At 53.4% G+C, this 16,819-nt stretch overlaps 1 long non-coding RNA gene across 1 annotated transcript; it reads right to left on the reverse strand.

Annotated features, from left to right (window-relative positions):
* Window positions 1–263: 263 nt before the first annotated feature.
* LOC122223101 lies at window positions 264–5,060 on the reverse strand. The gene is made up of 2 exons (XR_006204045.1): window positions 3,952–5,060; window positions 264–336 (listed from the first exon to the last, which is right to left on the reverse strand). It is a non-coding gene; the product is annotated as an uncharacterized LOC122223101 (long non-coding RNA).
* Between the last annotated feature and the right edge of the window lie 11,759 nt (window positions 5,061–16,819).

A 16,819-nucleotide genomic window follows, 5' to 3' on the forward strand; every position in this document is an offset into this window, starting at 1 on the left:
ACAACGTACTCTCATGTGATGTTAGTACACAGCTAAGTGTGATGTAACGTAACATCACCTAATGCAACATAAAATAACATGACGTCACTGCAACTATTTTTAAACACGATGTAACATAGCATAATGTCACGTAATGTAATGTAACCTAACAGACCAGTAGGCAGCTGACTGTAACATAATATAACATTATATCACCCAATGTGCCATAATATAATACAAGTATACAATAAGTACCGTGCAGTGCAATAAATACAACACAAAGCAACGTAAGAAATGTTTTATCAGTTGTAGGAACAAATTAACACGCCATCCCGGTGGAGAACGCCATGACGTAGCCTGCAGTGACAAGGGTTAGGAGTCAGCTGATGTGGAGTTGTCAGTTACTTAGAGCTGTGCAAGCTCAGAGAAACGACCGCACCTCCCTGAGCCCATAGTCACCCACCTCCTGCTAGGCTGGTGTGAGGTTGAGGCGACACCGTGAAGCCCTTCCGCGGGTGGGTTACCGCTCATTCCCGCTGGCTGGCTCAGGAGAGGCTCGGGACAGGACGCGAGCACAGAGGGAGGACCCACAGGCGGTGGAGGGTACAGGCAACAGCCTGAGATGCGAGGTGGCCACATGAAAACACCTGGCATATCCGGTCCAGGAGGAGGCGGGGGGGGGGGGGGGCAGTGTGGTCTGTGCGGTGGAGGGACGGGGTCCGACCCATTGCCGTCCCGGGGTGCTAAATGAGATCGGTGTCGCCGTGGCTCAGTGCTACTGAGGGAGGCACCGAAATAAACACACGTTGCTTTAAGAGCTCTCGGCGTGTGTTCAGCACCGGCCTGATGTCATTGTGCCCTGTCACTTTTGCAAACGTCACTGATGTGTCCTCTGCCTTCCTGGCCAGCTTAGATGCCCAACGAGAGAAGAGGTGTCTCTCCCTGTCCGGGCCATGCTGGCACATGGGGGTGTCCACTCACTGGGGTTACAGAGAGGATTGTGCGGTGATGCCTCACCACCCTCCTTTCACTGTGTGCCTCAGTTTCCTGCCCTGTCAATAGGTGTGGTGATGGTACCCACCTCATGAGGCTGTTCATGATAAAATGTGATCATGCCCATAAAGGGCCCAGCCCGTATCTGGTGTGGGGCAGGCGTTCCATAAATATTCGCTTTTATTATTATGTCATACACTTTGGTTTTCGTTAAGAACTCTACAGGGGCACCTGGGTGGCTCAGTCGGTGAAGCGTCCGACTTCGGCCCAGGTCGTGATCTCGTGGTTTGTGAGTTCGAGCCCCGCGTCGGGCTCTGTGCTGACAGCTCGGAGCCTGGAGCCCCCTTCAGATTCTGTGTCTCCTCTCTCTGTCCCTCCCATGTCATGCTCTCTCTCTGTCTCTCAATAATAAATAAACATTTAAAAAATTTTAAAAAAACAAACAAACTCTCCAGCATGTAAGCACCTGGCATCTCCTGTCCAGGAGGAGTGGGGAGGGCAGTGTGGTCCATGTGGGGGATGGGGGATGGGGTCTGACCCATTGCCGTCCCAGGATGCTAAAGGAGATACAACGTAATGCTGTCAACATCAGCCAACACGAGTGGCAAGGGTTGACATCAGGCAACGATATTGTTTGACCTCCAGCCTACATACAGAAAGAGGCAGACGGGCGGGCCGCTGGCTGTGTGTTGTAAGTTTGACGGGAGGACAGAACTGCCTTCTGCCTTGCACTCTTTCAACGACATAGCCAAGCTGGAGGCCAGTTCTCTGTGGGACACCATCCAAAGTGGCTTGGGGCTGGGTGACTTCGTGGGAGGGCTCTCCGGGCTTGGGGTCTGGGCGGATGCTCCTTTGAGTGATGGTAGGCTGGAGGCCTGAAGCCTGGGGCCGGGGGTCGGGACACTCCCTACAGACTGGGGGGCGTTGCGTCTGCTCTGTAACTTCCGCGTCTGTAGAAGGAGGCAAAGCGGCTTGCTGATGCCCCCATGGGGAGGAGAAAAGGATTTCCCTCTTCCGAATGAGACCAGAGCAGGATGTGTTTGAGTCTTCGTTTCTGCTTCCAGGAGAACAAGCGTGTGGATATTGTCGGGAACCCCAGCTGGTGGGGGGCGGGGGGCAGGACCCAGGCACGTTCCTCAGCGATGCCTCAACTTCAGGCTTCTGTAGAAAGTTTCTGTCCCCTGGCGCCTCATCACCTTTACACCTTATATGTTCCAGGCGCTGAGCACTGGGACATGGTAGAGCCCGTTCATTTCTATAAGAATCATCCTGTAATATTCCTACGAATCCCCTAATACTCAGACTGTTGATTTCTGTAACAAGCATCCTAGAACATTGCTACGAACCCCATAATACACAGACTGTTCATTTCTGTAATGATCACCCTGGAATGTTGCCAGGAACCCTATAATACCCAGACTGTTGACTTCCATAATAATTATTCTGGAATATTGCTACGAACCCCATAAGAGTCAGGCAATTTGAATTCAGGCTTTGGAACTTTGGGAAGGTTTCATCCATTGAAGCCTCGGTTTTATCATCTGTAAGATGGGGAAATACCACCTCCTTGAGAGGCATTCTCTCTAACCAGGGCAGGTAGGAGATGGGCAGGAAGCCAGGTGACATGGGCAGCTGGTTGGCTCAGTTGGTTAAGCGTCCAACTCTTGATTTCAGCTCAGGTCACGATCTCACGGTTTGTGGGTTCGAGCTCTGCATCAGGCTCTGTGCTGACAGCACGAAGTCTGCTTGGGATCCTCTCTCTTCCTCTGTCTCTGCTCCTCCCCCGCTCACTCTCTCTTTCTCAAAAATAAATAAACTTAAAAAAATAGAAGCAAGGTGACATGAGAGGGACACGTGATGGCCAACATGGGGCCAGGACAACTAGCCCGGGCACGTGGGTGGCTTTTGAAGGTTTCAGCCTCCTCCACTGTCCTCAGAGGCCAGGGCTCAGAGACTGAATGACCACGGCCTTCATGAATTAGGCATGAGACGGAGGCAAAGGGCACTGAGGATGTTGAGCTAGATGCCATGAAATGCTGCCTCTCTTACTTTTTAGAGGACATAATTGTTACCATTTTAGAGGGAATGGCTCTCTTTATTTGGGGGTCCTTCTTCCCAGGCTGTGGCACGCTGACCTTTGTTTTTACAACCTGGAAGTTTGTATGGGGTCCTTAGCACAAACCTCTCATCAAGGAGAAGTCTTCAAACCTGTGCTCATTACCGTTTCTTCCAGCACATTCCAGGTCCCAGGGAGGAAACTCACAGCAGGATGGCGTCCTGCTTCCACTTAAGACTCCACGCCCAAGAGCCCTGCTCTCAGAATGGGAGTTGCCTTCTGTACTGAGCCAGGAGGATTGGCCGAAAGGCCACCGGTAGCCGGAGCTGGGCCAGGAGCCCAGGGGGCATAGGCTCTTTGATGAGAGAAGGGTTCCCCCCACTCCGGAGGGCACTCTGGTTGTCCTTAGAGGATGGTCCATTGCCTTCGGTGTTTAACTCTAGGGGCCCAGAACCCTCCCGTCTTCACCTGGTCACTTACTCTTAAAATAACTGATTTCCCCATCAATGTCCCGTGACGCTGCCCTTTCCCTGGGTCGCTGGTAATGGATGCTGCCCACCTTCTCCCTCCAGCGGGTCACCTGTCACATCCTCACTCTGCTCTCTGCACTGTCTGAGCCTCTCCTATCTCACTCTGTGGGAAAGCCTTTGGCAGATAAAACACAGACCCTATTTGCAGAAATGCAAGGTCTCGGAGAGGAGGAGACACTTGAGGCGTGTCACCAGCAGACCCAGGTTCCGAGTTCGACCTGGTGTGTGGATGGCAGAGTTTCATTCACCTGTGCTCGCGAATTCTCTCCTGCGAATGCTCCCTCTGCCCCTGCCCCTCACACCCACGTATTTACAAGCTCGCATGCTCACACGCTCCTTCCCGTTCCTGTCCTTCACCAGCAGAGACACGGACCCTGGGCCCAAAGTCCTTACCTCTTTCTGGAGGGAGGTTCTGCGTCCGTTTTCGCTGAAGGCATTCATGAAAGCCACCGAGCCGTGCCACTGGCCGACCTGAGGATCCAAACTGATGATGTGCTGTGGCCTCTGCCCTCAGGACGCCCCACCTTTACGTCTCCATTCTTGGGGCCCGCGGGGTCTCGGCAGCCAGCTAGGACAAGTGTGGGTTAACGATGGCCACGTCGGGGCTCTTCGTCCGCAGACGCGCGAGCTCGCTCTGAGCCTTGCTTGATGCGCAGAGACGGGGAAGCAATGTCCCGAGAGGTATGGACAGTCCGAGCAGAAAGTCTGTCTCAGGAGTCATCTGAATCAAAGTCAGGACTCCTGTGCAAGCCTGGCTGTTCCTCTGTCTTCTTAAAGGACAGCTTTGGAAGTAGGACAGACGCACGGGACAGCGCCCAGCTTGATGTGTTTCTGTCTCCGGTCAGAATATAGCCAGCCCCCACCCCAAAACTCCGCGTGCTCCTTTCCCAGGCTTCACCCCTCCCACAGCAACTAGGCTGAATCTGACACGAGATACTAGTTTTGCCCGGTTTTGACCTTGATAAAACTCAGGATTTCTCAGTCGGCACACTCTTGGGATTGGGACCGGAGGATTCCGTGTTGTCACGGGCTGTCCTGTGTGCTATAGGACGTGTGGCAGGATCCCCGGCCTCCGCCCCCTAGCTGCCGATAGCACGTCCTTCCCCTCAGTTGTGACCATCAAAAATGTCTCCGGACATCGCCGAAAGTCCCCGGGGGGGGGGGGGTGCAGAATTACTCCCAGTTCGAGGACCACTGAAATGAAGGCAATCCCCTGATGGGTGCTTGTTTGCATGAGCTTTTTGGGTCATCGTTGCGTTTGTGAGGTTTCTCCATGCCGTGGCGCATAATTGTGGCTCACGATTCTCCTAGTGTAGAATTCCGCTGTGTGAATACGTGGCGATTTACGTATCTGTTCTAGTGTTGATGGGCAGCTGGGCTGTTTCCAAATTGAGGCTATTCCAAATTATGCTCTACAGACGTGTGTACAAGTGTCGTGGTGAACACACATTTGCACATCTGTTGGGTGCGCGCGCTCTGTTTTGTGAGGTGGTTTGCTTCTTCCCCACCCAGTGGCCATGTGGCCTTCATGCCTGCATCATAAAGGGACTTCCTCATACTCTGAGGCGGCCTGAACAAACCCCTGCCCCCTTGAACCTTCCCCTGGACCCGGCGGCATAAACCCTAGTGACCTGCTGAATCACTCTGCTTGAGTCGTTAACGCTCCCCTCGTTGCCCAGTGGGGACCCCTGGCCTTTGGCCAGCTGGCCCAAGTCCTGTCGCCTGGTGGGGCCTGGGGGTGCCTGTTGCCCCAGCCCTGGCGGACGGCACCACTCCATCTGTGGGAGTGAGAGCCCCAGACATCCAGTGGGAGACCAGCCCCAGGGGGCAAGGGATGGGCAGTGGTCCCCACTCTGAAGACTTTCACATGACTGTCCTTTTCCTTGATCAGAAATGTTCTTCTTACCCATGTTATGTGCTAACCAAAGCAATAGGATTTGGGTGCCAGCCCTTGGATCAGAATTTCCTTCCTTCCTTCCTTCCTTCCTTCCTTCTTTCCTTCCTGCCTGCCTGCCTTCCTGCCTTCCTCCCTCCCTCCCTCCCTCCCAGCCTTCCCTCCCTCTCTTCCTCCCTCCCTCCTTCATCCCTCCCTCCCTTCTTTCCCTCCCTCCCTCCCTTCCTTCCTCCCTACCTTCCTCTCTCCCTTCCCCCCTTTCCTTCCATCCTTCCTTTCTTTCTTCCTTCCTGTTAAAATGTATGAAGGAACTCTGTATGAAAAGCCTGGACGCTGCATGGGGTGCAGAGAAAGAAACTCTCCAAGGCACTTAGGAACCCAAGGCGGCATGCAGTGTGTGTGTGTGTGTGTGTGTGTGTGTGTGTGTGTGTGTTGTGTGTGTGTGTGTATACCGTATCTTATGGATGCTGTGTGTGGTGCTCTGGCATCGGGGAGATGGTAGGAGAGGCACAGGTAAAATGCTCTGAGAACCAGAAGAAGTTGAAACCTCGAGGGAAGGCTCCAGGAATAGTAGCTGGCCCTGGAAAGTCGGGGAGAGTTTTGGTTAAGTGTAGGTCTAGGACCAGGTTCTGGGTGAGGGAGGGGTGTGAGTGGCCACAAGGAGACAGAACGGTCACGGTACTTAGTACGTCCTCGGGTCCTAAGCCCTCAGCCAGCCTGTGGAGATGTCACAGTGACTTCTGCAGTGGGCCAGGTACCTCAGTTTCCCTATCTGCCTTTGCCACACACGCAGGAAGATCCGGGGGCTGTGACAAGAGCTCGGGCTTCAGAGGCCAACCTAGGTTGGGGCCCAGCCTCACTGGCCTGGCTCTGCACGTGGGTCTCAGCTCCAGCCTGTGCATCGGGACCGCTGGTGTCACCCAGGGCACGGAAAGGACTGCAAGGCTCAGACTGTTACACTTTTATGTTTACATTTAAGTCTATGATCCACTTTGAGTTAATTTTTATATAAGGTATGAGGATGGGGATTTTTGGTAATTTTTTTCATTAAAAAATTTTAAACATTTATTTATTTTTGAGAGACAGAAAGAGACAGCACATGAGCAGGGAAGGGGGAGAGAGAGAGGGAGACACAGAATCCCAAGCAGGCTCCAAGCTCTGAGCTCTCAGCTCAGAGCCCGACGTGGGGCTCGAACCCACAAACCGTGAGATCATGACCCGAGCCGACGTCAGACGCTTAACCAACCGAGCCACCCAGGCACCCCGGCTAATTTTTATATAAGAGATCATGTTCCAGGGACATTTTATATTTTTATTTTTTGCCTACTGGTATCCAAGTGTTCTAGTATCATTTGTTGAAAAGACTGCCCTTTCTTCATTGAATTTCTCTGTGATTTTTTAAAAACTGAATGAATCATATTTATGTGAATCTATCTCTCTGGACCCTGTGTTCTATTTTCTTGATCTATGTATTTTTTTTTTTTTTTTTGCCAGTGCTACTCTTTTTTGAGAACTGTAGCTTTTATAGTAAGTCTTGAAATAAAGTACTACTGTGAATTCATCAACTCTGTTCTCTTTTTTTTGGCTATATTTGGTCCTTTGCCTTGGAATACATATGTTGGCATCAGCTTGTCTGTATCTACAAACACGCCTGCTAGAATTCTGACGGGTATTGCATTGTATCTCTATATCAGTTGGGGGAGAATTCACATCTTAACAATATTGAATCTTCCAGTTCATGACCATACTATTCTCTCTGTTTGTTTAGCTATGCTTTGATTTATTTCATCAGTATTTTGCTGTTTTAGCATTCAGATCATGTTCACGTTTTGTTAGATTTATATGTAGTGCTTTAATTTTTTGGTGCTCTTTAGATGGAACTTTTTAAAAAACTCTAATTGTTCATTGCTTGACTATAGACATACAATTGATTCTTTTCATATTTAAATTTTTTTAATGTTTATTTATTTTTGAGAGACAGAGAGAGAGACAGAGCATGAGCAGGGGAAGGGCAGAGAGAGAGGGAGACACAGAATCCAAAGCAGGCTCCAGGCTCCGAGCTGTCAGCACAGAGCCCGACACGGGGCTTGAACTCACAAACCTCAAGATCATGCTCTCAACCGACGTCAGATGCATAACCCACTGAGCCACCCCGATGCACCGATTTTTTAAATATTTTAAGTATGATGTTAGCTCTCAGTTGTTTTTTGTTGGTGCTGGTGGTGGTGGTGGTTTTTTGCTCTTGTAGATGGTCTTTGTCAGATATAGGGAGTTCCTTTCTATTTTGAGTTCGCTAAGAATTTTTACCATGAATGGGTGTTTCATTTTGTCAGATGACTTTTCTGCAATTATTGGTATGATTATGTGTTGTTTTGTTTTGTTTTTACTTCCATCAGGGTATGAATTACATTAACTGATTTTCGAAATGTCGACCCAGACAACAGAAAATACATCCTCTTTTTATGTGTTCCTGGAATCGGGTTGCTAATGCCTGTTGTCTGCTTTTTGTCTATGCTCCATTGGGATATTGCCCTTCAATTTTCCTTTCTTGCCATATCTTTGATGTTGGTAGCAGGGTGGGGCTGGCATCATTAACCTGATTTGGGAAGCGTTCCATAAAAAGAGTTGGAAAGTGCCTTTCCCTCTTCTGTTTTTTGGAAGCGGTTATGTAGGATTGGTATGATTCTTCCTTACACGTTTGGTAGAATGTGTCAGTCCGTAGGACCACGTGGAGGTTTCTTTTTTCAGAAGGTTCTTGCCCCGCCTTCCGCAGGCGGTGGTCCCAGCATCGGCCTGACCGGAAAGCCGCTGCCGATGCTGCTGGGCTCAGGGCTGCAGAGCCGCCTCTCAGGGGCGCATCTGGACTTGGACAGAGCGTTCCGTCTCAGTTCCGTTGTCAAAGCCTTCTTTACACTTCTGTGGGGCCCTCACGTGCCTGCACAACACGGAGCGAGCCCAGAATGTGTGCAGGTTCCTACACAGAATTAGGGGATCCCTTCCCCACCCTCTTCCCCTGGGGTACTCGTTGGCTCCCGGAGGCCTTCTTTCCTAACCCTCCAAGTGAGGGTCAGTGTTTCTGTCAACTTTATTGCCCTGTGTGTCACACAGCTCTGCATTTCCGGCACAGAGCCCGACGCGGGGCTTGAACTCACGGACCAGGAGATCATGACCTCAACCCACTGGGCCACCCAGGCGCCCCTGTCTGTATTCCTTTCAGGGAAGCTCTCCAAGGCCAGAGGTCACAGGCGTCCCTAGTGTCTGTCTAACACCTGCAGGCTCAGAGTAGGCCTTCGGTGTTTGTCGGATGGGTAGCGAATGGATGGATGGCACCCCCAGTGTACCCAGCCCTGGGACCTGGACCACAGAGACATTCCTGAAGTTAGTAGTGAGAGAAATTACCTTTATAACGTTTGCAGGCTGGCCAGAGGCATCCCTGGAATTTTCCAGTGAACTAGGTCACCCAGAGAGCCCGGGCTGCAGATGGCGGGCTCTGGGGAGACGAAACTGAGGGCGTGGCCCCTTACACAAACTCAGAAATGGCAGCTGTCCGCGTGGCCACACACAGAGTTGCCCAGATTTAGCAAATAAAAACGCAAGAGGCCCAGTTAAACCTGAACGTCAGATTAATTCTTCAGTACGATATTTTGCTGTATGTCCCATGCGATGTTTTTCACGCTAGAAACTGGTTTTGTTGCTGTTTGTCTGAAATTCAGATTTAACTGGGTGAGGATGTTCTCTAAGGGCCTGTCTGCCAGCCCTCGCCACAGGGCTGTCACGTGAGGACCATTGACACCTGACCCTGGCTTTCTCCGTGTCTGGTGGGGGCTCCTGAGCTCTGGGCTTGGCCTTGGCGAACACTCACCCGAGCCTCTCCCTGGTAAGCGAGGCTCAGAGAGGGCAACAGGGCCCCAGCGGGACCAGCACCCAGGTGTCCCGGCCGTGAGCAGCACCAGAGTGCCACCACTCCCTGGGGACGGGGACAATACGAACGTTTTTTACCCTTCTTACCCCCGTATGAATTTAACTTTGAAATCCACAGCCCGGGAGCATCAGATCCTACTTGTGTCTGGGCAGGGATGCCCCAGGGGCCCCGAGGATGGCCTTTTAAGGGAGGAGGGTCGGGTGGAACCAGCATGTGGCCCGCAAGCCCGCTGCACGGAGCCTCCCGCATCAAACGCTCTTTGTCTCTCTTGTCCCCTCCTCTGAAGCCCGGGCATTATTCAGGAAGCATCTGCCAGGACCACCTCTGGTTACCAGGCTTTGAAGATTTCCTTTTGAAAGCATTTTCTGTTCCTTCCTTCTGGAGAGGTCCAGCTTGGGGGAGATTTATCTAACCTCCCTCTTCTCAGCAGGAACAGATGGGGACCTGGGGGCCAACCCCCTCCTTGGAGCAGCTCTGCTATGCGGCCAAGGTCCACAACAGCCACACCCTCTTGGAACCCCTCCACACCATGCCAGGCTCCCACGTGCCACATAGTGACTCCAATGCTGAGGGACGGGGACCCTGGAGGCTCAGAGAGCCTCAGACCCTGGCCTCAGCCGCTGGGTCCGCGGTGGTGATCATAACCACCTCGTCTGTGGCCTACTCCAGTGTTCAAAGCATTGCTCTTAATGTTAGAAGTTTAAAAATACCAAAAAGTGGGACGCCTGAGTGGCTCAGTCAGTTGAGCATCCGACTCTTGGTTTCAGCTCAGGTCATGATCTCACAGTTCGTGAGTCTGAGCCCCTAGTCTGCGCTGACAGCCTGCTTGGGATTCTCTCTCTCCCTCACTCTCTCTGCCCCTCCCCTGCTCACGCACGCTCTTTCCCTCTCTCTCTCTCTCTCTCAAAATAAATAAAATAAACTTTAAAAAATAAATAAAAATACCAAAAAGTAACAGACACCCATATGCTCAGTGACCAGAAGAAGCTATTTAATATTTCAGTACGTTTGCTCATCTTTTCTTGTAATAAAGTATGACAGACAAAACCTATCTCCTTTGCCCCCAACCCTTTTCTCTGAGGCAACAGCCATGGTGAGTCTGACTCGTATGTTCGCAATTCATGTTCCTACCTTGACTTCGTATGTGTGGATCCATGCATAATACAGAGTATTCTGTAGGCATGTTTTTAATTTCAAGGAGGATATCTGAGTTTCTCCTGTGACCTGTCTTTCCCCCCGCAGAAAGCATATGGCACCTGTTCGCAGCCCCCTTTAACGGGGCAGTTTGGTGTTCTCCCTGTGTTTTGGTGAGAATCTAGAGCCTCGGACAGGTTAAGAAATGGGCCTGGAACACCCAACCAGGAGATGTTGGCTCTAGGCTGACTCTCAGCCTGCCCTCAGAAGTCTTGGCTGATGGTTCTGGAATTCGTTCGTTCACCAAATATTTTTTGAGCACCTGCTCTGTCCCAGGCACTGGGGATACTGTGGGAAATAGGGAGGGTCCCTGCCTTCCTGGAAGTTACAATCAAGAAGCACGGCCTTTATTGAGAACACTGACCTTGAACATGGACCTGTCTTGGTGTCCCCTCCTCCACGAGCCAACAGATTTTTTTTTTTTCTGACCCGGACGTGACCATCTCCTCTGATGGGGAAACGAGCCCCCTGCTCCTCCAGCCCCTGCCCTGCCCTGTGTCATCCTGATTGGGATTGTGACTCAGCAACATGACACACAGGTTCTTGTTCTGCCTCCGTGGGCCTCTCTCTTCTGCAGGGTTTGAACTTAGGAGCCTTAACACCCACGTCGAATTGCAACAGGTGAAATATCTAATAATGATCGCTTCGAAACCTCACCCAAGGGTTCCGTTCCCAGGGGGCCAGGGACTACGCCTGCCCACTGGTGTGAGAAGGGCCCCGTTGCCCCCGGGAGTGTGGGGGCAGCATCTCCAGGGGACCTTCCAGATGCTTCTCTGACCACCTGCTTCTGGGGTGACTCCAGCCTCCACCCCTCACTCTGACCATGAGTCCTCCCGGATGTCTCTTCCCAACTTCCAAATGATGCAGTAGAGGCTGACCTTTCTGTTTGTTTGTTTGTTTTCTCTTCACGAGATTTTGCCATTGAGACTTGTTTTCGTGTCTGTCCCGGCACTTAGAATGGAGAATCTGTTTTACAAAGGAAAACAACATCAGAAGAAGAACCAAACACCCGAGACAGAGGGAGTAAATGACGTTGCTGGCCGAACCTGGAACGCCTCTCGGCCTAAACATAAGTTGGGGAGCAGGGGGGCTGCCTGCTGCACCTGCAGATTAGAGTCGGATTAATTGATCGCGTAAATGCACACGACTGGCGATGCCAGGCTCCCCATCCCCTCCCTTCAGCTTCAGCAGCTGGAGAAGAGATGCGTGTAATGCTCCTGGTTCCGAATTTCTGCAAGAACGATAAAAGGAGAGGCATGAGGATTTACTGAGTGACTATCGTGCACCACGTTTTATCGTATTTGATTTTATTCCCTCCTTGCAAGAATCCTGCTGCCTCCACTGAAGATAAGGAATTATCTTCGTTACTTACAGGCAAGTGGGTTAAGGGACTACCCCTCCCCCCCAGCTCTGTTACACGTGATGAAGCAGGATTCACCCCTGAGTCTTTCGAGCCCCAGAACCCGCCCTTGGCCCCACACTCTGAGGTAGCAGCATCCGTCGGACGCCGGCCGTGCTGAGCTGACTGTCACGGCAGGTGCAGGGCCGGGAGGGGGCTCACCCCGTGGAGAAGGCACTGTCCCGCCGCTGGGGTCTCTGGGACCAGGTTTATGATGCGAAGCCCGGGGCCGGGGCGGGGGGGGGGGGAGGCTTCTGCTGACTTCAGTTCACTAATTCCATTTGGTCGTACTCGTCACCTTGTCTGTGTTAAGAAGGGGGCTGAGGGAGCTTGAGATGAATAGGTCGTATGCCTGCCTTCAAGAAGAGTTCCCTGGTAGTGGGAGCCCGAGCTGCAGTTAGGTGAGCCTCTGGGTGCGTCCCCTTACAGGGCAAAGAGACTCTGCAGCTGTGTTGAAGGTCAAGGGCCCTGCGATCAGAGACGATCCTGGCTTATCCGGCTGAGCCCATGTGATCACTGGGGTCCTCACAACGAGGGAAGCCAGAGGGTCAGAGAGAGTTTGGAAGGACCCCACGCTGCAGGCTTGGGAGACAGAGGAAGGGGCCACGGGCCGACGTGGGAGCTGGGTGCAGCAGGAGCACAGGTGACACGTTGAGCGAGGCCAGTGAGACCCGTGTCCCAGACGTCCGACCTCCAGGCCTGCGAGCTACTGAGCGTGTGGTAACTCGTTAAGGCCGCCGTGGGAAGCTGACACAGGCACAGTAAATGCGTGCAGGGGGCCAGCGCGCAGGAAGGGGTGCAGGGTGGAGGGGCGCTGGGCCGAGAGCCAGCGGACGGCAGCGGCCGCCGGGCGGGGTGGCGATGGCGGGCAGGGCCGGTCCTCCTGGGGCTGCTTTCTCTTCCCCCCACAGGAGCTCCCACCACCTTCCCCCTTTTCTCCAGGGATTTGATGAAAATACCCATTGAGCTGGTGCTCCCTGAGAGAGGCGAGGGGGGCACAGGCCTCCCCCGAGGCCGCAGCAGGATGGGAGAGCGGTTGGCGGTGGGGTCTGCCCGGAAACCCAGCAGGGCCCTGGGTGGGGGAGAGGGACGGACAGGTGGCCAGTGGGGACGCTGGGATGTGGGTTAACTGTGGGGTAGAGCGGGCCCAGGGAAGGCGCATCGGGAGGCAGAAAGTGCAGCTTCCCGCCCTGGCCGCAGCCTCGCTAAGAGGCCACCAGCAGAGAGTGTCCGTGGCCTCACCTCAGCCCTGCTTCCGCTGTGGGCGGTCAGAGGAAGACACTAGAGAAGGTGGGCCCCCTGGGGTGGCTGGGGCGCCAGCCGCCCCAGGGAGGGCAGCAGGACCCCGCCGCCCTCCATACCTGGCAGGTGGCAGGTGGAAGGGGGACATGCCAGACACGCCATTGTCCTGGCAGTGACATCTGTTTGTCCCAGTTGAGAGAGGCTGTCATTCGTCAGTCCGTGAAAAGGCATTTATTAGGCACCACCGTGTGCCAGGCCCGTGCAAGGCTCCAGAGACTCCGTGATGAGAGTAAGCAGATCTGGTCCGGCCTCCCGGAGCTTCCAGGCCACTGGGTCTTGGGACGGGTGGCCGCGAGGACAGGACGGGGTCCTGGGGGCACGCGGGAAGGAGGGCTCCAGTGGAGAGGACCGGTGGCTGAGCTCTAAAGCAGGAATGGATTTAATGGGAAGGCCCTGGACCCAGGGCTGCCCTGCTTCACCAGCCCCTCAGCCCCCCTTAGGCTGCCTCTGCCTGAGCCGGCTGCAGCCCATCCCCTCTGTCACCTGCTTGGGGGCAAGGGAGGTCACAGCTCTCTTACTGAACCGCTTAGTTGTATTTTTCATAGAATGTATGTCAACTGTGATTTCTTTTGCGTTCATCATTATAGTCATTAACATATACTAAATGTGTTAATTTAACTCAGTATGTTAATTTAACATCCTGCTAAACCATAACACACGCACATGTATGTAAATGCAGCTCTAGGCTGCACCGTGAACACGCCCCTGTAACCACTGGCCCCCAAGGCTCGGCCCCTGGCCTGTCCTGAGATCCCCAGTCCCCCTCCTGTTACTACATCCCCAGGCTGACGGCTGGAGGGTCCCCACCCCAATAAAGGACAGAGCTGTGTTACGGATGTAACACCGAGCTCCTCTGAGCCCATAGAAGCTTCTGGGATCCGGGTGGACCGAGCACAGAGCTGCCTGAAGGTGGCCTCCCCGTGGGGATCCTGATGGCTTATTCCAAGCAGATGTTCTGCCTTTCGTCTTCCCTCTCCATCTTCCTCCGGGGTCATCCCCCGGCTGGAGTGTGGGCCCATGAAAGCAGGGGCCTCTTCTGTCTTGCTCACCACTGTATCCAGAGTCAGGAACTGGGGCACCTAATTAATACACCCCTCATATGTATTTGTCAGATGAGCGGCCAAGTGAAATGGCCCCCGATTTGCTCCCCTGTGGCCCGAGTCTTCCTGGGGTCAGTGACCTTTAGGTCTCCAAGCCCTAACGTGGAGTCAGACCCCAGAGTCGGGGCAGCTGCGTGCAGGGCAGGAAGCACCGGGCTCCATAGCCAGACTGGCTCTCAGCGCTGACTCCACCATGAAATAGCACTGCAGTCTTGACCTCTCCTTACCCACCTGTGAAAGGGGGATATAGGGATACCTCCAACAGGTTAGCTGAGTGATTAAATGAAATGTGTATTGAAGGAAGGCTCCAATGCTCATTCACTCGGGTGCCATCCAAAACAAACAAACACTATGGGCCTAATAGTTGCCTGAGCCAACCCTGGAACCTAAGGCACATCAGCCCTTGGAGTGATCTGGAAGGCCTGGACCTCGGTTTCCTGGGCTGAAGCAGGGAGGGGTCTCTCCGTGGCTGTGTGGAGGGTCGGCACCTCCCCACCCCCAGCCTGGAGCCTTTACTCCGATCTCTGGGGTGCCCACATGCTGGCGTCCTCACGTGCGAGGCTTTGGGAAGAAGAATCGCTCTTCTAGGGAATGTGTCCCTGTGCACCAGAAGCTCTGAAGTATCCGTCCACATTGACTCAGAAGTTCCACAGCTGGGAGGCCACCCCCAATAAATTAAAATGCACGAACAAGCATGTTTGTACCCCCAGATGTACGTACTGGATGTTTCTCAGTGCATTATTCATAATAGGGGGGAAAAGGGGAGCCTGGGTGGCTCAGTCAGTTGAGTGTCCGACTTCGGCTCAGGTCATGATCTCGCGGTTCGTGGGTTCGAGCCTCGCATCGGGCTCTGTGCTGATGGCTCAGAGCCTGGAGCCTGCTTCGGATTCTGTGTCTCCCTCTCTCTGCCCCTCCCCGCTCGTGCTTTGTCCCTCTCAGTCTCAAAAACAAATAAACATAAGACAAATTTTATAATAGGAAAAAAAAAGAAATTCCTAAATCGCCAACCATAGGGGAATGGTTAAATTATGGCTTGTATTTGTGGTAGAATAGGATACAACGGTTAAAATGGTACTTCAGTGGACCTTTTATACAGGAGCGTAAAACCGCACGTTTAAACACGTTCTGTCTGCCTCTCACACACACGTACACACTCACACAGAAAAAAGATTCAAAAGAAAAATATCGCAGCGTTGACAGGGATTGTCCTAAAGTGGGGAGGCGGACTCTTTTCATTTTTTTCTTTATCCTCTCGACTGTTTCCGTAATGTTCTGTGCTGAGTATCATGACTTTACAATGAGAAGAGGAAGGAAGATTTACAATCCAGGCTGGTGTGGAGGGCGTGGCCTTTAGAAGGGGCGTGGCCTTTAGATGGGGCATGGCCTTTAGATGGGGCGTGGCCTTTAGATGGGGCGTGGCCTTTAGATGGGGCGTGGTTTCTGGAGGGCTGGTGTGAGCCCCGATGATTGCCAGCAGCCGTGGTGGGCTGCCCTCCCCCGCCCCCCCACTGCTGTGCGCCTTGACGCTTCCATCCGCGAAATGGGCATGAGGGTGTCTGCCTCCAGGCATGGCTGTCAGTACTAACTTTTATAGGTGAAAATGGGCACTGCCAATGATAGCGAACGCAAGGAGAGCCCCGTGGGCCCCAGCTAACTCTCTCTCTCCCTCTCCGCAGCTGCCCATGATGGGAGGCGCCTTCATGGACTCGCCCAACGAGGACTTCAGCACGGAGTACTCTCTCTTTAACTCCTCCACCAACGTCCATGCGGCCTCCAACGGCCAGGGCCAGCCGGAGGAGCCTCCGCGGTCCTCCAACGACGCGGTCTTACTCTGGATTGCCATCATAGCGACACTGGGGAACATCGTGGTGGTGGGGGTGGTGTATGCCTTCACCTTCTGAGCTTCGGGGTGCCCGCGGGCCCCAGGCCGGCTCACCCCGCGCGGCGCTCGCCGCAGGGCGAGGCTTTGCTCAGAGCGCTGTCGCCGTTGGCCTTGGGCTGTGCCCACGTTCTGGAGCCGGGAGTTCTGACCAGGGGCGCGGCACCAGGGTCAGCCACCGTGCGTCAGGAATTTCCCCAAGCGGCCCCGATCGCCCACGTTCTATGCTGTGGTCCAGCTGATCCAGAAAACATGGGAGTGTGAGTTTCCAGCCCCCTCTGGGGGCGGGACGGGGCAGAGCCTTGGAGGAGCAAATTGGGGAATTCTTGAAACTGCATTCCAGGAACGTGAGACCCAAAGGAACAGCCAGTCAGGTTCGAAATACGGACATGGTCGATCGCTGGCGGGCGGGAAGTAATCCCACACGTGTCTTGTTTTTATGCCAACTTTTCACACCTGGTGTGTCCAGTGCCAGGAAGGAGCTGCCCTCAGAACTGGAGCGTTCCCGGAACGGCCTTGGTTTCCCACTCGGCCCTTTGGAATATTGGCTGTGGTTACCTGCGCCATAGAA

This window comes from Panthera leo, chromosome B3, assembly GCF_018350215.1.
Source record: "Panthera leo isolate Ple1 chromosome B3, P.leo_Ple1_pat1.1, whole genome shotgun sequence".
Classification (NCBI taxonomy): domain Eukaryota; kingdom Metazoa; phylum Chordata; class Mammalia; order Carnivora; family Felidae; genus Panthera; species Panthera leo.